This window comes from Dasypus novemcinctus, chromosome 1, assembly GCF_030445035.2.
Source record: "Dasypus novemcinctus isolate mDasNov1 chromosome 1, mDasNov1.1.hap2, whole genome shotgun sequence".
Taxonomy (NCBI): domain Eukaryota; kingdom Metazoa; phylum Chordata; class Mammalia; order Cingulata; family Dasypodidae; genus Dasypus; species Dasypus novemcinctus.
This window is the reverse complement of record NC_080673.1, coordinates 11515083-11536617: the sequence shown is the minus strand read 5'-3', so window position 1 is coordinate 11536617 and position 21535 is coordinate 11515083. Positions and strand designations below refer to the sequence as shown.

Here is a 21535-nt window from a genome sequence, read left to right as displayed (position 1 = left end):
CTCCAGGTGTGCTTATGATCTTCTAGAAGGATACATTATGGTTTATTGAAAAAAGCATTGGGCCTAATTTGGGAGAACAAGTTAATTATTCTAACTCTGCCTCCAAAGTGTTTATGTCACTTTCGGACAATCATTTAAATTCATGGACATCCATTTCCATTTTTGTAGAGAAACTGGTAGAAACAAGATGTTTTCTAATGTCTTATTCAAGACAAATATTCTGAGTGTTATTATATACAAAGTATACAGAAAAATTTGAGGTTTGAAAAATCCATCTTTTACTCTCTGAGATGAGGTATTTTATCTGGAGTCCTTGCTTTCTGTGTTAGTCAGGGTTCTCTCGGAAAACAGAATCAACAAGAGATATAAGTCGATAGTAAGAGATTTATTAGTCTCTCACGTAGCTATGGGGATGCACAAGTCCAGGTTCCGCAGGCAGGCTGCAACCAGGAGCTCCGAGTAAAGTTCAGTAAAGATTCTTGAGTTCTGGGAGATGTTGGCTGTGCAAAGATGAGCTGGGAAATTCCCTCTCAATGCTGCAATCACTTCCCCTTTTAAGGGATTCAACTGATTGGGTTAAGTGTTACTCATTGCTGATGGAAATCTCCCTGATTAATAAAATTATAATGTGAGCTATCTAAGATTTGGCTAAAGTCCATAAATGCCCTTGCATTACAGTTAGCCCAGCGCTTGCTTGACCAAACAACTGGACACAATTACCTGTCTGCGTTGACACAATAGCCTAACCATCACACCCTCCGAGTCCTTTTCGTTCATAAACTGTTAATTGTTTATAAAATAATTTCAATAAAATCAGCTTCTTCTACAGGAAAGTGAGTGCACTAAAATTTGTAAAATGATTTCCAGCATCATCTCTCCTCATTCAGCCTCAGAAACTCTACTAGTGCAGTTTATTAGTACATGAGCTGCTGAGACAAACAACCCCAAATTACAGTGGCTGGTCAAGTAAATGTATATTTCTCACATGCATCCCAGTCAGTTGGTGCAGGCATTACACAATGCAGTGGCATTGTGTAGAGGTTCTCTGCTGGATGCAAGCATCAAAGGAACCAGGCACCTTTAGCTAGGAGTCCTCAGACCTTGGAGTCTTCCACAGACAGGGAATAGGAAGCTAAGCTCAAGCATGCCTTGGGAAAGCAGATGAGGCTCAAGCGTTAGGTTCCTGCGTACCATGTGGGAAGTCCCTGGTTCAGTTCCTGGTGCCTTTTATAGAAGACAGCGAGCTGGCACAACAGGCAGGCATTGTAAGCAGATGCAACAAGAGACACAAGAAGAAAAAAAAAAACAACACACAAAATGATAGACACAACAAAGCAAGGAGCGGAGATTCCCAGTGCCTCCTAAAGAGGGCAAGCAAGACAGCAAACTGATGTGATGGGCAGGCACAGCAAGCTGTTGCAACAAGATGATACAGAAAGAGACACAAGAAGAAAAACAGAATGGGAGACAATAAAGCAGGGAACAGAGCTTGCTCTAGTGATTAAATGTCTCACTCTCCTATCAGAGTCTCAGATTTGGTTCCTGGTACTTCCTAAAGAAACAAGGAAGAGGAATAGACACAGCAAGTACAAACAACAAGGGAATGGGGAGAAATAAATAAATAATAAAATTTAAAACTAAACAACAACAAAAAGCCTTGGGAGAATTTTAAAGACCAAGCCAGGATGCGGCATACAACACTTCTGCCATGCTTCCTTGGCTGGGATTCACTCATATGATCTTACATCACTGTAAGTAATGCTTGGGAAATAAAACCTAGCTATCTGCTCAGAGGGAAAGGAACCAAGGTTTGGGAATACATAGCATGGCCTCTGGCACTTGGGTGTATGTGCACTTCTTACCTGGTGTACACGACGGACAATGGTCAAGTTAATCTTCTGATACCAATGGAGGAGCAAAAGAGAAAGCACACGTAAGTCTCAGAATAAAATGGTGGGAGCTATGACTTTAAAACTCTGAGATACTTCTGAGACACCACAGTGGGAATAAGGCTGAGCTATGCCTACCATTGCAAATTTGAGTTAACAAAAACCCTGAAGGACAGCAGTCAAATAAAGGATCTATTGCAGATAAAATCATGCTTAGTTGCAGTGTTTTTACAGGCAGCTATTCATGTAAACTGCCAGAACTCTAAGTGTTAGAAGGCAAGTCTTCTGTAATAGATCAAATGGAAATGGTTTAAAATGAACGTAATGACGAATCGGTGCATATTTGATTAATAGGTCCACACTAGTCAAACAAACACACATTCACATGCATGACCCTATACTTACTCAGCTTTCATGTAAACCTTCTTTCTTACATCTATTTCTCCTTGACTGTACTATTTATGATGTATGATAAACTAGTACCATCAAGAACTGTTTTGAGAATGATGTACGTAAGCAATGACAGAGTCTTTTTTTTTTTTTAAGGTTACAGTTGGTGAGATACTTCAGCTTTTTTAGCTTATATGAAACAAATGGAAGATGAGACTTCTTCTGCTCTTTTGGACTCTTTGTGTTCATGTAAGTGACAAAGAGATTATTGGCCGTTTCTGGACTCCTTACACTAATGCAAGTAATAAAAGGATGATTTGCTGATAGTTTCTGTTGTGCTGTGAACCTGTGTTCCCATGATTGTAGCAACTCAATCCTCAAATCACTTTTTGATACATTGGACTGTTTGTTTATTTATCATGTGCGTTACTTATTGTGGGTTCCCCCTTCTAACTTGCAAACACTGGAAGGGTAGATGTTTTTCTCTGTTGTATTTCCTTATGTATTCCATGTACCTGGAACAATGGTTGGTATATAGCAGTAACTTGATATAGATAGGTTTCAAATGAATGAATGTTCTCCCCATCTCTATTTCTAAATTGTAATATGTATATTATTAGAAAGTGTGTCTTTTTTTTTTTTTTTTAAAGATTTATTTATTTATTTAATTCCCCCCTCCCTTGGTTGTCTGTTCTTGGTGTCTATTTGCTGCGTCTTGTTTCTTTGTCCGCTTCTGTTGTCGTCAGCGGCACGGGAAGTGTGGGCGGCGCCATTCCTGGGCAGGCTGCTCTTTCTTTTCACGCTGGGCGACTCTCCTCACGGGCGCACTCCTTGCGCGTGGGGCTCCCCCACGCGGAGGACACCCTTGCGTGGCACGGCACTCCTTGCGCGCATCAGCGCTGCGCATGGCCAGCTCCACACGGGTCAAGGAGGCCCAGGGTCTGAACCACGGACCTCCCATATGGTAGACGGACGCCCTAACCACTGGGCCAAAGTCTGTTTGCCAGAAAGTGTGTCTTGTTTAAGCTTTACATAGGGTTAGTCTTTACATAATACAACCACAAAAAAGACCACCTGCAACTTTGCTTTCACTCAGATGGCTTTTAGCTGTGCTGACTATAAATTGGCCTCATGAAATTAGAAGAGGGCTATCTGAGTCTAAAAACTTTGCCGTCAGCAATTAATCATTCTTGTGCACACCAGAATATCATCATTGAACCAATTCTCATACGATTCTAAATAATTGCTTACGTATACACTGAATCCACAAATTTAACCTGGCAAAACACCCCACAAAAACCAACAAATCTTTAATTGTTTTTGAAGTGCTCTCAAATCCTCTTGGTCAAGGTCAGTATAAATAAATCCATGAAATTACTGTTGAATACACTTTCATTTCCCACTTATTTAATTATTAATTAAATAATTAGTTAATTGCCAAGGAAAGAGTTCTTAAAAACAGTCTGCCAAGATTGCTTTATCCTAATGGAGGATAGCATTATGTAGCTCTAATGTTTTTCTTTATTATTCAATTTTATGTAACTACAAATTAAATCAATTTACTTAAAAATACACTAAGAGAAGCTTTGTAGAGGATAAGATAATCACTGTAAGTAAACCAGGGGTCCACATGCAATCAGGGAAGACGTCTGAAGGCTTTGCTTTCCCCTTTCTTTTGGCTCCATTTTTCCTTCTTTAACCGCTTACTCTTTCAAAGGCTGTCTCCTTTAGATTTTCGACCAATTGCTCATATTATCTTGTCTTCCATAGGGTAAGTCTTGGGATAGCAGTTTTCATACTCTAAAGCAGTAGTTTTCAATCAATCTTGGAGTGTGCAATCTGAAGTCAATATAGTGGGTTAACTAGTTTTTTGTTTGTTTTTTTTAATACTAGAACAGAATAGGGTAAAATAGAATGGAATGGAATGGACTAATATGGGATATAATAGGAAACATCAGGGCATAGTTCTGTAGTAAGGGTAAGTATAACTTTATTAAACAGTTGTTTCAGTTATTTATTATCTGTAAAAATATGTGCATATATAGGATCATGAAAGATGATGTCATTGTACTCGAGTAGGGATTCTAAACCCAAAACCTATAATTTATGGTTTAGAGTTTTCATAAATCTCTTGAAATGGCATGCAAATCTGTGCATATGTATATATTATCTATGTATATATTTATCATTATCATCTTTTTAGGGACAGAAATGACTCTTCCATCAGGTTTTCAAATCAGGCTTGCAACCCATAATTTTAGGAACCACAGCTCTAGGAAGAGGTATTCTTATTAGATGAAGTCCAAGAGCCAGTAACACCCAAAGCCAATAAGCATCCAGTGCATTTTGGCTCTTCTTTCACACCAAGGACAGCCATATTCTGTTGGTTTATCTGTGAGCGTTATTGATCATTAAAAAGAGGATGGATTTGATAAGGTCTTAGTAAAATATCTCTTCCTATAAAGGTAATTTATTTCCTGTCACTTAAATCTCATTCAATTAAAGTATCTGTTTTTTATCTTTCGTGTCCAGGCCATCTCTCTAATACAGAGACTTATGATAAAGAGAATATGATGAACATTCATTTATAAAGTCCAGACAGCTAGGCATAGTTCTACTTGATTTCACGAGGTTCTTTTATTAGGTCTTTTCAAAAACCTTAGAGAGTGTGTTAGTCAGGTTTCCCGAAGGAAACCGAACTGACAGTGTATACATATAAATATTATGAGATTTATTATAGAAATTGGTTCATGTGACTACGGGGAATGGCAAGCCTGAATTCTGCAGGTCAGGCAGCAAGTTGGGAACTCTAAGGAAGGTTTTGTTTTAGTTTTTTTTAAACATTTTTTTTTTTAATTTTTATTTTTAAAAGACACTTAGATTATATAAATGTTACATAAAAAATATAGGCGATCCCATATGTCCCACTCCCTACCCATCCCTACAACATCCTTCATTAGTGGGGTACATTAATTACAATTGGTGAACACATTTTGATGCATTGTCACTAAGGGTGGATTATAGTTTAAACTCCCTCCGGCAAAATTTTGTAAATTATGCCAAAATATATAATGGCCTATATCCATCATTGCAACATGATGCAGGACAATTTCAATGTCCCCAAAATGCACCCATATTAAACCTATTTTTCCTTCTCCCTCCCCTCAGAACCTCGGGTGTCCACTGCCTCCACATCAATGATAAAAGGTCTTCCAGTGTTAGAATAACTATAAGTCTATAGCAGAAGAGAGGAAGGTTTTGGTAATTCCCCAGGAGAAGGTAGTGGGCTGAAGTAGAGATAGAAATTCTTTGTTCTGACTGTCAAAATTTCTCCCTTTAAGGCCTTCAACTGATTGGTGAGGCTTCTTTCATTGCTGAAGGCAATCTCCTTTGTTGATTGTAGATGTGATCAGCCATAGTTGCAATCAACTGAATAGTGACTTAAATCCACAATATATCCTTACAGCAACAATCAACCAGTACTTGCTTGATCAACAATTGTACCCCATAACCCAGCCAAGATGGCACATGAGCTTAACCACTGCAGTGAGGAAATAGTTTCACACCAGGAAATAGAGGTGAATGGGAAAAGTGCTCTACTAGCGCTGTCCCAGGCAAACCAGGACATACGGTTATCCAAAAATGACACTAAAAATATCTCATTGGTTCTCTCTCGGTTATCTTATAGCTGTAAGAACAGGAAATTGGTATTTACATGTTCTGGTTGTATCATATGGATAATTCATTGTGTATTTGTGAACAGATTTGTATAATTCTGTTATAATTTTCTATTAGTAAAATATGTCCTTGTTTCACCAAAAGTTTCTTAGTTTAATAAAGTTCAGGAATGATGAAAGAATTGAGCTAAATATAAAAGTCTTGTTCTTTGATATGTTATCATCGTACCTAGGAAATATTCTAATATTCAATATAGATGTTTAAAGATGTTATTGAATACAGATGGAGAATAATTAGGAATTAGATATAATTTTCTTCAATGACTATAATGATAATATGAACCACTACTTTAGTGGGAAGTAGTTCTTTACTTGGAGTCCAAAAATGTAGGTTTGAATCTTGGCTATATACTTTGAAATTTTGGATAAATTGTTTTATATCTTTAAACCTGAGTTTTCTCATCTAGAAAAGGATGTATGAATTTCTGCTCTACATACCTCCTAATAATACTGAAAACACTTAAAAAGGTAATATATAAATGCTTTGGAAACTATAAAGCATTAAAAAAGTATGTGTATATATGTATATCTAAAGATGTATATATAGTTATATTTATATAATGCATGTATACACATTTACATGTACAAAATCTTTGAGATGTTTCCATTCACATATAAAGTTTGTATTATTTTGTTGTATTACAGAATTTTAACCAAAATTCTAACCATTTTGTAATTTAAAATAACAAATACATTTTAAGCAAATACCTCGACTATCTTTAAAATAATAATGAACAAATAAAAAATATTAAGGCTGGTAAAATTCTAACTTATTTTGTGGAGCTGTTTTCCAAATATGTCCTGAAGATGGCACAATAAGTACACTTTGGTGAAACGTTATTAAAGAAGCAATTATACGAAAATATATTTGAGGTTAAAACACTAAATTTAAAACAAGCCTTTTCTAAGTTTGTGGAAAAGAAAATTTCTGAGCTTTTTAACCAATGCCTATTGTTTTAATGTTACAGAAGTCATTAGTTTCATTGTCCCTTAAGGAATATTACAAATAGGTAGCTAGTCAGAAAACTGGTAAGTCAGGTACTACTAAGGAAAGTCAGGTTAATTTATATTGCACAGTTTTATCAATAAATTTACCCTTGCAATTGTAAAACAGCTGATAAGCTCATCTGTTATCTTGTGCATAATGTACAATCCACATCTAAATGCCAGTTTTTATTGGACACTTGGTGAGGATAAAGGCTGGCAGAGAGAATAGATTGGTTGAAAAATAGTTTATTAAAGTATCAAATACAGTTGGGTCTATTCTTAGAAAAAATATTGACGTGTTTATTTCTGTGGGCTTGTAATACTTATAAGTTTAAAAAATGTGTATTTATAATGGGCAGCTGTATATTTCTACAGAGTTGAAGTAGAATTTGTGAAACTTCGGGTAATAGAAATATGGGCTCCTTGGGAAATAGATAGGTGTGAAAATATTATCTGCTATATTGAGTATCAGAGGCCATCATTCTCAGCCATCTCAGAGACTTATTTTTATATCACATACATATTGAATACTTATAACATGTATAGTTTAGATTCTCCTCCTATTAAGATTTAAAATCTATGGCTGAGAATATACTTACATATATGTATATATAAATATTAGGTGTGTTAATGTTTATATATATGTTGCAAATATATATTTATATGCACTCTTTTATTCCATGCTGAATAACTACATAAATGAAAACTAATTTTTGCAAGTAAAGTCATTTGTAACTGGTTGGGGAAAGAATTGATGTTCTGTGCTCATTGGGCTATTTCCTCTCACTGGAAGAGAACTTTACTTGGCTGTTGGGAATTGAACTTTAGTCCCAACAAAATTGCCATTTACTAAGATTAGAAATGAATGATTTATTATGGCATTCCAACAGCACTGAGATATGAGATAAGTGCTAGCAATGTTGACAATCCCGAAAGGTAATTATAAAATTACTCTATTGTGCATCAGTATCCTAAGACACTGAGAATTTTTTCTACATCAAAAGTGACACTATGTTGGCCATTAGTAAACCACAGATGAGTCAATAAAATCCTAGTCTAGATGAATTAATAAAAAATTAAACTAAGATGTGAATTTAGATCATTTGGAGTTCCATCAGTTTATAGAACCAAGAAATTTAAGCCTGACCAAGAATTTTTCTTCTTGTGTTTTCTTTTTGAACAGACCATTTGCTTATTTAAGATATTTTTGTAAATCCTTTATGTTCAGAACCATGGATAATAAAACACCAATATACTTTTAGAAAATTATAGTTCATGATGCTTACAAAGAAGCGCTCATAATTTATCAAAGGTAAAAATACAGTTCAAAATATCTAAGTGGTCATTAATTTGATTGTCAGTAATGTTTCAATTTGAACCATACATGTCAATTTGACAACGTGCATATAAAGATGTCAAGGGACATACTCCTGAATATAGAAGTATGCTGCCTCTATTGAAAATATTTTAAAAGAGCAATTTATCTAAGTGCATTTCTCACTGGTTGTTTCATTATTCTCTTTTAAAGAAACCAGCAAAAGTGATGAACAAATGAAACAAGCAAGCAAAGAACACCCGAAAAAGAAAAAGAAAAGGAAATAAAACCAAAAAACTCTATAACTTTATCTGACCAAACCTCAGAGTTAGCCTATTGTTTGGAAATTCTCAGGAGAATAGATCTTATTATTTGATTAAAAGGAAACATAGTTTCAGAGTCATTACTTTCATATTTCTTCAGATTCACCTTTTTATATTACAGAACAGTATTTCATAAAAATGTCAAGATTATAAAACCCTTACGCTTTGGTCTTGTGGCAAAGTCTGTAGATGATAAAATACATAGGTTAGTGCATTTTCTTTCAAAGGAGCCCTACGTGTGCCATGATGTAGATAATAAGCTCTGAGATCTACAATCTAGAATGCAGTGCCTTAAAGGACTGTCATATGTTAACCCAAGGAACATGACCAGAACATCTATATTATGAGGAGTATCAACACTCATCTGTCAGGGAACAATACTTGTCTGAGTATTACTCAGAAATAATACAAACTGGTAGACAGTAGCTGAAAGGATGATAATCTGCTGTAATTATAATTCATTGTAATTAGTATTTTCTTGGTTGAAAAGATTCTGAATTTTGATTTTCTCTGTATTATATGGGGGATAGTATAAAATGAGATCAAGTCAGTTGTCATTAACTCCTATTAATAACATCATGTATATTTCTTTTCTAAATTATTATTTTTTTATTTTTAAAGAGGCTTTGGCTTAATAAATGTTACGTAAAAAATATAAGTGATTCCTCTATGCCCATTCCTTCCTCTTTCTGCACTTTCCAAATCAGCAACATCCCTCAGTAGTGGTACATATTTTATTGAGTGGAGAGCCACACACAAAAAAAGAAAATATCTCCTTAATAATAGAGCTTGCAGACAGCTACTTGGTAAGGAATGTTCAAAAACATAAACTACTGAGGATATACATTTTATAGTCTTCTTATTTTGAAAGTGAAGTTTTAAATTTCAGGTTTTCCAAACTTTATTAATCATGGTTATATACTGTTTTGGTGATTTAATAAAAATTTTTACTATAAGTGATTAAGAACATCCAGATTTATTTTGTATATTTAAAATATATAAAGATAGACAAAGATAAACATTCCAGATAACAGATATATATATATATATATATATATATATATATATATATATCACTATAAGTGATGCTTACAAGATAGAATCTCATCTACCATTGGGAGAAATGTATTCTTTCTGGAACACAGTTGGGAAACATACATCAAGATATTTAAAAATATCTGTATTTTTTTTTTTGCTTGAGAAATCCCACTTATCAAAATCTATCCTAAAGAAATAACCGGGGATAATATCACACATATGTGTATACTGTTTGTTGAAATTTTTTTGTCTTTTTTTGGTCTTTATTTATTTTTAATGTTACATTAAAAAAATATGAGGTCCCCATATACCCCCCACCCCCCTCCCCCCACTCCTCCCCCCATAACAACCACCTCCTCCATCATCATGGGACATTCATTGCATTTGGTGAATACATCTCTGAGCACCGCTGCACCTCATGGCCAGTGGTAATGTATAAAAACTATAAAGAGCCTAAAAGCCCAAAAGTAGAAGTATGAATAAATATATTCTGGTACATTTTGATTGCAGTGTACTTCTCAGTTGTTAAAAATATTATTTTTAAAGAGCTTTGAAAATATTTAATCTTTACAATGCTAAGTAGAAAAACAAGATATAAAATTACATCTATTCTACAACTCCAATTTAATAAAAATATACAGAGCTACAAAGAAAAAGCAATGAAAAGAAATACATAATATATTAATTATCTTGCATGGTTGAATTGCTAGTGATCTTTGTCTTTTTATATTATATGTATTTCTACATCAAAGATATGCAGTCAAGTCTCTTAATTCATGGTAGTTATGGTCGATAAAAGTTGATGTGAACACTGAATTAGCTAATTCTGAGCCATTGCTCCTACAGAAAGAACATTAGGCTCCTGTGGCTTCTGGTCACAATATTTTCTCCAACTAATCAAAGTATAACATTGCTTATGTATGTTTCTGTTTAAAGACAACTTAGTTAATATTTAGTGTTGATTCATTAATTTTGAACTGACGGCCAACAGCACTGTAACTCATGCTGAAAGATGCTTAGCTAACACTTATTTTCTCCCTAATGCACTTCACAGCCTTTTGGTGCTTAGGAAAACTAGAAAGCCCTTCAGACCATGCTTGGGCTATTTTGAACAGGAAAATCACCACCAAAAATCACAGGAATGCAAAAGCAGGGCGCTAAATATAATTTAGAAAGAATGCTTGTTGAGAGTATAAGAGCGGATTCAAGGAGAATGTTCCCTCATTTGACTTGGGCTTGGAAAAAGCACGTCGGGAGATTCAAATGTTTTGCCTCTTTGTGCATGTCCATAAATGACCACGACAGTGCTGTGAGTGTTGATTTTGAGTTACGAATCAATTTTATTAAGTAGGTGAATTCGCAAACAATAAACTATTAAAATAAGCAGTTTTTGTTTTGTTCAATGGAAAATCACCATATTCTGCTCGAGCTATATTAACTTCTTATATCATGTTGTTATGTTTCTGTTCATGAAGTGCAGTTACCTGTGAAAAAATTGATAAAAAGAGCCCAATCATACAGTCAAAAAATGTTCACCTTCTTGGTGAAAAGTTTCTATAATCTTAGTCATCAAAAAGAGCGGAGATGCCAACTTCTGTGAAAAGCCTTCCATGACTGCCTCCAGGCCAGATTGTGCTTCTTTCTCTTTACTCCCATTGAGTCTGGTGTATTCCTTTATATTGGTATTAAAATGGAATTGATTTGCTTGGCTATGTTCCCCCATGGATTGCAATTTCTTTGAGGTCTACAGTGTCTTTTGTTCTTAACATTGTAGCACAATGTTCTTAACATTGTAGCACAATGTTCTTAACATTGTAGCACAACAACTGGCACATGAACAGTAATCAATAAATGTTTGTTGATTGAACAATGTTTACAATAACTTTTGGCAAGTATGTGCATGTAAAGTGAAGTTCTCTCTTGAGGCAGGTAAATTAATCTGATTTTGTTGATATTTTTGTCTACAGAAATTGAAAAGATACAAAGCTCCCACCATTCAAAGATAATTTACATAATGATACATTAAAGGCCTTTTTTTAATATCCAAGATGGAATTTTCACTGTTAAATTTGAGCCTCTAATCAATCTGAATAACCAAATTTGAGCTTTCAAATATAGAGTGTTAATGGTAGTCTTCAACAAATTTTCACACCTTTTTAGAATCACTATTAAAAATTATGAAGTGCTCTAGTGCTGTACTTCTCAACCCAAGTCACAACAATGCTTCATATATTTATTTGGTAAGGTTATTCATTAATTTGTGTGCGAAAGACAGTTGTCATGGCAATAGATTAAAATTAACTGAAACACAATCCTGTTCACATTTACTAAAGCAGGTGAATCTGCTCTATTGCAACGTACTTTTCTAGTTTAAAAATAACTGCCACAAAATATAAAGGGAATTGCCATGAACACTTACGAATGCTTTAACTATGCAGATATGAAAAATAAAATTTTGAAAATGCACAAATTTGGAAAGTCATTTTTATTTAGCATACTCAAATATTCACATCACTGAGTTTTCCATAAAGGGCATTTTTCAGAATGTTTCAGGGCAATACAACTGGACTTTAGTCTGATTTTCAGAGAATGAGTTAGCAAAATGGTTGAGGTATGTTTGGAAAAGAAGGTAAACAGATAAGATTATTTCTGTGGACAAAATATTTAATCTTTGATTGCCTGTCCAAGCTATTTGGTTTGTCATAACTTGTCATGGCTGCTAATTTATGTAACAGGATGAATGAATGTGTTTTCATGGAAGAACGCCAGATGTTAAAAATAGTTTTTTAAAAAGGCACTACCTGAGCTTGAGTAATTTCATTATTGTGCATTCAGACAGTATTGAAATCTTGAATTCCTGCTGGGAAACAATTTTTCCTTACTGAATGGATCATTTAAAAGTCCATTTACTTCAACAAACATATGTTTTGAATGTGTGTATGTGTATGTGAATTTGTTTATTTTTCTCTTTGACTGTGGATGTTTAAATTTCATTGATACAATTTCAAAAGGGTAAAACAAATGAACTAAGTTTTTTTTAAAGGTTGCTATATTCAAATAGCATTTGGCAAAAATTTTTGCTTGTAGATTTCTAGATAAGAAAAATAAAACGTCATTTTCTCTCAAACTGTAAGGTATATCATACTTTACTTGAAAGTTTAAAGATCTTATAACTGTATTTTTAGCTAAATATATTCAACATCTTAGATTAACAATCATCTTTAGAGATAAAAATCAAGACGAATCAGGCTAATGTGTGTAAAATGTGCATATTTTTAACTGCTATACAAGACACACACATACTACATACTGTACATAATCCCTACCCCCTTAACAAATGTTATGGCTGTATTCAAATTTCTGAGGTTCAAAAAATTAAGACATAGATGGAAAATAAAGTTCTGCACCAAAGTTACCAGGAATGCCATTTACATTCAAATTCACATTCAAATACTAGTCAAGATACTCTTCTAGATATCCCTTCCATATATCTCTTTAAGAATATATTTAAACAAATATCCAAAAATCCCCCCCTCCCCCAAATTTAAATCCAATTTTATCTACAGGACACTAAATGTCTGGATAAATAATTAAATTTGAATCCCCTAAAGCTAAAATTTTCTCTACATGATATGAAATGGGAAATATTTGGCAATGTCCAGGTAATTTGATTCAATTATTTATGTCTCGTGTATAATTATTAATATTGAAATATAGAGAAAGTAGATGATTTAATTTTTGGATTTAATTGCCTGAGTCTTGTCTTTACAAATGAGAAGAAAAGACATGAAATGCAAATCTTAGGTGTTGCTTGTGTGAGGGTTTTAGTTACACAGCAACAATAGTGCTTTCTCTGTGCCATACAGTCATTAAAAATAACTTCCAGAGTGCTGATTTTCACAATTACGAATAAGTACAATTTAAGTAGTAATTAAAATGGGAATGTTAACAAATGCTCTGCATTGATGCGTAATTGGCAAGTACAGTTGATGATCTCCGCTTTGAGGCAATCTGTCTCCGTGTTTAATCCTTATTTGAAAATGTCCCTGAGGATCTTCCTTTTTCTTACACAGTAAAGTGAATTATTAAAACAAATCTTAAATTGTAATTTTCTACACTGTTATTTCTTAAAATTAATGAATATTTACAATAATATTAGGGTATCAGCACCAGAATTAATTTAAGGCAACAACATCTCCTTCCCCTGCCTGCATCCCTCCACCAAACATATATTCAGTTGCACATCATATCTAGCATCTCGAGCTTGTCATTAGAAAATTCTGATATGTAGCATTCACTAATGTAACATTTTTAAATGTAAGAATGATAACTTTTTTGAGTAATTAGAACAAATTGCCTTCTTTTGGCAAAGTATATATTTTGACTATTGTATCTTACCTCTTTAGTAGATCCACACATTAGACATACCCATTTTTGAGATCCTCCAGTTTTGTTCTGCAAACTTAATAGACCTCTTTTTCAACATGTGAGCTTCTATTATTCAAATTATTTTCTTTTCTAAAGAAAAATTATTAGTATTTCAATAAGAATGCAATCTATGATTTTTCTAATGTTTCCAAAGATTTTTCTTCTGGCTTAACAGTTATTTACAAAAATGAAGCAAATTATAATTAATGTTTTCTGATGAGTTTTACTCTTACTCTCTAGAGCTTGTTTTTCCTAGACTGTTACTGTAGTATATCATTTATAATAACATGATACATTGAAATTTATAGGAAATGACTCAAATTGATGTATATTTTGGAAAGTTCAATACAAAGGGCATTAAAATAAAAGATGAAATCCATGCCTATTATGACTTGCTTTACATAAATTATTTAAAATGCCTTTGGAAGTGCGTTTCGTTTTGTTTATATTTGTTTAAGTTTTATATATGAAAGAAGTACATTTGCACAGCTTTTTATAAAATATAGTAAGTTTGATGCCTATGTATGCTTTATTATAATGTGAACACAGAAAACCATAGAGGTTATTATTTTTTCCCTTTGGAGATAAAGCAGTTGGGTAATGGATAACAAACCACCTGTCTTCTGCTTAGAGCAAGTACTCTTGTTGCTTTGTGTTCAAAGAAGCCTCCTGGCACCCATTGCCATATTCTATATTGTAAGGTAATAAAGTTACAGTCTAATGGTCTTTTTGACTAAAGTGCACTTCTGAGCCTCTTTTGCCCAAAGGGTCTTCACTATTAGTAAAGTCATTCCCAGTGCTCCTTTGATATTTTGCTTTTCTCTCCTTTCTTGTGGAAGAATTAATAAGAGCAGCAGCGTTAACTCTTCATTTCCAGTGATGGTTCCAAACTATCCTATTTACCACTCACACTTAATACCTGGGAGCCAGTCATTTCTTCAATCCTATTGATTGAATCTTGCAAAAACAAAGCAAAGTAAAGCAACACAAAACCACGAAATATTTTATTAATGGAGGCATATGTTTAGTATGTATTTTGGAGGTTTACTCAATTTTGTCTTGTTTCTTGACATGCTTTTCTTGTGGAAAACATTCATTCACATAAGCAAACATTCATGTTTAAATTATATCAGGTAAATAATCTATTAAATTTGTGTGTGCACTTTTCTCATATTTCTAAACTTGTTAACCTTTCACATTTTATGAAGAATCATAATAAATAGTTCACTGGATTTATCTTTTCCAATTCTTTCCTTTTTCAAGATTTATTTTATTTCTCTCCCCTCCCCCCCCCCACCCCAGTTGTCTGTTCTCTGTGTCCATTTGTTGCGTGTTCTTTTTTTTTGTCTGCTTCTGTTGTTGTCAGTGGCACGGGAATCTGTGTTTCTTTTTTGTTGTTGTTGTTGCATCATCCTGCTGAGTCAACTCTCTGTGTGTGCGGCGCCATTCCTGGGCAGGCTGCACTTTCTTTTGCGCTCCTTATGGGGCGCACTCCTTGCACATCAGCACTGCGCATGGGCCAGCTACACACGGGTCAAGGAGGTCTGGGGTTTGAACCACGGACCTCCCATGTGGTAGGCGGACGCCCTAACCACTGGGCCAAGTCCACTTCCCTCAATCTTTTCCAATTTTAAAAAAACAGCACTTAGATTGCATTAGGTTACCAGAATAAAAAAACAAAAACAAAAACAAAAACACAAAACAAGCAAACAATACAAAAACCATAGAATGGTACAACACAAAGAGTGAACCCTAATGTAAACTGTGGGCTTAGTTAACAGTATATTTATAATAAAATTGCTTCACCAATTGTAACAAAGGTACCATACTACTGAAAAATGTTAATAATAGGGAAAACTGTGGGTGAGGGGGTAAATGAAAACTTTGTACTTTCAGCATGATATTTCTATAAATCTACAATTGCTCTAATTAAAAAAGAAGACTGATACAGGGTGTTTATAATTGGCAGGTTGGGGGAAAATACATCAAATGTCAGATACGGGCTATAGTTAGTGGTCATATTTTGATGATGCTCTTTCATAGTTCCATAGTTTGTAACAATGTCTCACAACAATGCAAAGTGTTGGTGGTGGGGCCATGTGTGGAAGCTCAGTATGATGATATGCAGATTGTTTTGTAAGTTCACAACTTTTACTATATACTTAATGTTTATGTGTGCTTATGTATAAATGATATACTTAAATATATTTGTTTTAATAGAGAAAAAAGAAAACAGCCCAGAGAATGGGAGAAAATATATGCAAATCATATGTCTGCTAAGGGGTTTGTATCTAGAATATATAAAAAACCTTGACAGCTCAACAAAAGACAGCTCCATTAATAACTGGACAAGTATTCAAACTGACATTTCTCCAAAGAAGATACAATAATTGGCCAAAAGCACATAAAGAAGATGCTCAACATCATTAGCCATCAGGGGAATTAAAGTTAAAAATCACAATCAGATACAACTTCACACCACTAGGATGGCTATCATCAAAAAGCAGATAATGCCCATTGGCCAGGATGTGATTAAATTGGAAAACCCTTGTACATTGCTGGTGGGAATGTTGGATTGGAAAACAATTTGGCAGTTTCTCAGAATGTTAAAAATGGAGTTACCACATGATTCATCAGGTCGACTCCTAGGTACACGGTTACACAGTAACTTGTATAGGAATGCTCACAGTAGCATTATTCATAACAAGCCAAAAGTGTACACAAATCAAAAGTCTGTCAACTGATGACAAGATAAATAAAACATGGTGTATGATTACAAAGAAATAGTATTCAACAATTAAAAGAAATGAAGTGCTGATACATGTCACAACATGGATGAACCTTGAAACATTAAAACATTAAGTGAAAGAAGTCCATCACCAAAGTCCACATATTAAAGGATTCCATTGATATGAAATGTCCAGAATAGGCAAATTTTTAGAAACAGAAAAGAGATTAGTGTTTTCTAGGGAGTAAGGGATGGATGTTGGGAGGAAAGTAGGAAATGATAAGGGACTGCTAAAAGGTACAGGTTTCTTTTGGGGATATGAAACTATTCTAAAATTGATTTGTGCCTGCACAACTCTGAATATACTAAAAGCCATTGCACTGTACACTTGAAATGGGTGAAATGGGTGATATGTAAATTCCATCTTAAGAAAGATGTTAGCTCCCCATCTACACCTCTGCTACACCGTAAATGGTACAGAAGAGCATACGATGGCATTTCTGACTCTTCAATACAGTGAATGGAACTCAAGATTTCTTTGAGCCTTCAGGCAAAAGATGGTTGAGAGGGCACTCTACTTCTGTCGACCTCCAAAGAAGCCTGCCAGGTATCCCCGAGAAGATCGAGAAGATCGGCTGTACCCACCTGTGCAAGTTCTCATTGGTGGAGAAAGACTGGCCACAGCTGGAGCACTCATATGGCCTTTGCAAGAATGCACCAACACATGGTGGTCTAGGGAGCTCACTGAGCCCAGTGCCTTCCGCAGACACTGCAAGAACTGTCTGCTCTTCACTAGTAGGTGATATGCTGCGGAGGGTACACAGTTAACTGATGCAAATCTCTTCAAACAGGGGACAGTTACTAGTTCCTTCAGCCTATCCAGTTTGGTACTAGTGGTTTTGGGGGGGGGGTCTTGATGCTCTGGGAGCTCCCACCATTTTAAGCCATCTCCCCTCACACCTCTCTGCTGACATCATAGTGTTGATGGAAGACAAGTCTGCATACAGTCCAAGCCAATGCGTGAACTTGACCTCACTGGGATAAGGGTTTACACTTCTAAGAAGCCTCTGCCATAGAACTCCATTTCCTGCATGTGATACACTAATGAAAATTTCCCTGGCTGTACCTATCATGCATGTGTAATAAGCACATGAATGTATTTACTTCCTTTTTTCTTCTCTTGGTATCACTCCTTGACACTGAGGAGCTGTTTCAGAAGCACTCAATAACTAGTTACTTGGAGGTTTGCAAAATTTTACACCACTTCGCTCTTGTGTCTTAGACATGCATTCTCCCTTCAGGGTCATAGAGCAGGAAAGGAAGGAAAGAACTTGTTTTCTTTGTCTCTTCAAGTTAGCCCTCCTTATTGAAGAGTTGAAACTGGCTGGGCCCAGTCATGGTCACACCTCGAAGCCACTATCCCAGAATACAGATTCAGAGCAAGCTTGCTTTAGATGCCATCATGCTCGCTGCCACAGAGTAGTGCCTAAGTTTGTGGGAGCCTAGTATTGTTGGGTGCCCTAAGGGTTGCCTCCTGAGAACCTCCTTGTTGCTCCAATGTGACCTCTTTCTAAACCAAACTCAACATATATGTGCATTATTTTCTACCCAGTGTGGGACATGACTCCCAGGGATGAGCCTCCCTGGTACTGAGGGATTACTACCAAGCACCAACTAGCAATGCTACTGGAAAAAGACCTCAAATAAAAGGGAGAAAAAGTAAAGACAAATGAGTTTATATGACTAAGAGACTTCAAAGTGCATCTGGAGTTCATCCCAGAGGTAAATGCTTATGCATATCTCAGCAGGATCTCATAAACTGCTAAGGTGGATACTACCCCAAATAATGGGGCTCCTGAGGTCTCTGGAGACACCCAGGCCCTATGGCCAGGGCAGATAGCTCCAGAGTTTGCTGCCTTCCCAGTGGAGGCACACTTTGGAGTTTGTGCTCCTGAGATGGACAGAGTTGGACTCAGTTATGGCTTCCCTACACCTGAATCATCTGTCCCTTCTATTTAAACCCAAACTTGGTGCTGGAGTTTGTACGTGTATGTTCAAGAAATTGAATTGTTGGCCTGTCCATGTGCCAGCTGGACCCTGAGACTCAGTGGAGTTGCAACATTCACTATCCAGTTTATTGGACTCACCCAAGACAACTAACAAGAAGATGAGGATTGACAACCACCATACCAAGGAAACAAGGGAGCCTAGAACTGCAGGCAAGAGAGTCTCATCCATTGGCTGCATGGGATCAAAGCCCCCTCTCACTTAGAGGTGAAGTGGACATCACCATCCCAGAATCGTCAGGATTGGGGAATGAACTATTGACTACAGTGGACTTACTGGTATTCTACTATAGACTTATTGTGATTCTAGCAATGGAAGAAATTACAACATGGATGCAGAGGCTCTGGGGGCAAGGAAAGGGAAAAACAGGTGTAATATGGGGACTCTTTTGGAACTTGGGAATCATCCTGAATGACATTGCAATAACAGATATAGGTGACTTTATCTCTTCCCATTACATGCAGAATTGCGTGGGAGAGTGTGTAAAGTACAAAGCAAACGATGGTCCATGCTCAGTAGCAATGTCCCAGGATGCATTTGTCAATTGCAATGAATGTGCCACACTAATGAATAACACACAAGTATTATTATTGAGATTATGTTGGCAAATAACAAATGAAGTCCAACTTGGTATATGAGTGAAATGAAAGTCTGATTTGAAGTATAATTTTGTACAATTTGTTTTTCTTATATTCTTTCCTAAAAGGTATTGAAGAAAATCTGAATATTTCATAGGATCCTATTGATAATATCAGTGTATCTATCTCTTTAAAACTTTTTGTATTTTTTTTTCTCCAAGGACACATCTGTGAAATGCCATCACATTTTATTAAATGACTATTTTATAATCTGTTTCCTTTCATAATAGGATATAGCTAGTATTTTCTTACCTCGTTTTAATGACCCAGTTGATATTTATATTCTTTGTGTGCTGTTGTTCTAGGACATTAACTATCTTCATGTTGGAATGCAGGAATCAATGAGTATTTATTAATAATGTATTATATGTTCAATACTGGCAAGATACATGGCAATTACCCATGAAATTTCCTCTTATTCTTTTTCCAAATGTTGTACATTTATTTTTCTGGTCCCTACCAATACACATACATTATATCCATTCTATTTGAGTCACCTTGCTTTTCCAAGTTTCTGTCCTCTAAAATCTCTTCTCTGTGAATGTTAAACACGAGCAGAAAGTCCCTTCTGATATGTTCATCCAGAGAGGCTCTCAGAAGCTTGCATTTCCTTTACAATTATTGTATAAATTGAAAGCTGTCTTTTTTTTTTTTTCTCCCAATGATCACATAATGAATGATCTAAATTTTCACCTATTTAAATTTTAAATGTTGCATTATTGACTTGCTGGCCTATATTACATTTTTTGAGCTCTGCCTAGAGGACCTTTTATTGATCCTCAGCCAAGTGTGCATTCTTCTAACTTAGCATTCTTTTTCATTCTTTCCAGGATAACCTCTTCCTCAAGAATAACTTATTTTCTAAACTGCAAAAGTCAAAACTAAGCTTCAGTTTATTTTCTTTGATCTTTATACCACCCAAGATTGCCTATCTTAATGTTTCATTTATTACTGGTTCTCCTGAATTTTTTGGATTGTACCTTTTTTAAAATTTATAAATGAAATTCCAGTTTTCACAGGAAAGTTCTTTAATTTTTGTCAGTGAACACTTGCTGAAATTAAAAAGGAACAATTTATTTTACTTTCATTTTTAAATGTAGTTATAATTTTATAGTAAAGGGTTAGGTGCACACTCACAATGATGTGGTTGACTACAAGCATTTAATATCCTGTGTTGTCAGATGACAGCACTTCCTCCACAAGAGCTTCTCGATACTTCTAGCTCCCTTGAACTCTTTTGCCTGTGAACTTTGATAGCTCTTGAAGTTTGTATGACACACTCTTGCCCTAATTTTATGTTGTCTTGAATTATTTCATGTATATTATATTTATCTTGAGACAAATGATAAACTTTCTTAAGATAAAGGGTATGTCTCATATTTCTACATCCCCTATACTTCTATAATTCAAAAAAAATTATTCAATAAAAATGGTTGAATTTGTTAGCTAGTAAAAAGATTGTCCCTAATTTTTAAACGAAGAGTATTTATCTAAGAGATTAACTTTTTTAACAATTGCACCATAGAGATAAAGGCATTTTAAATTAAGCCTTAATTTTTATAGATAAGGAAAGTGATCCATAAAAAATAAATGAACTTTGGAAGATCATACCACAAAATTGTTCGGTTAGCCTTTATGAAATGTTCATTAGTTTCGACAGTGTACATTTTATACATATTTTTTGCCTATTAGCAACTTTTTGTTGGATAGGTAGAAATAGAATTTCTTTTTTTATTTTACATGAGTAGTTATCTAAACATGTAATTACACAAAATGTGGGGAATTTAAAAATTGGAGAATTGAAACATGAGTCAAATGAATTCAATGATTCAATTCTCACAATACTAGAATTTATTTTAATTACTATAACAATGGCAATGATGTATAAACTTACAGATGACAGTCAAATCTTATGTGGGATTAAATCATAAAGTTTGCACTAAAAGTAAGATTTCTGTATTTCTAAAATTTTTATATCAGGTAACAAGATTAAAA

General features: G+C 34.8%; 1 long non-coding RNA gene across 3 annotated transcripts in view; it reads left to right on the top strand.

The window, feature by feature from the left end:
* Nucleotides 1-21535, top strand: part of LOC131280067 (uncharacterized) — a 96003-nt gene that overhangs the window by 14459 nt on the left and 60009 nt on the right. For 2 of the 3 annotated variants that reach the window (XR_011648828.1, XR_011648819.1), the window contains exons 2-3: nucleotides 2436-2528; nucleotides 8532-9392. This is a non-coding gene — a long non-coding RNA (uncharacterized lncRNA). Of the gene's footprint in view, nucleotides 1-2435; nucleotides 2529-8531; nucleotides 9393-21535 lie in introns of those variants that run through there. The other variant, XR_009187650.2, reaches the window with a different exon arrangement.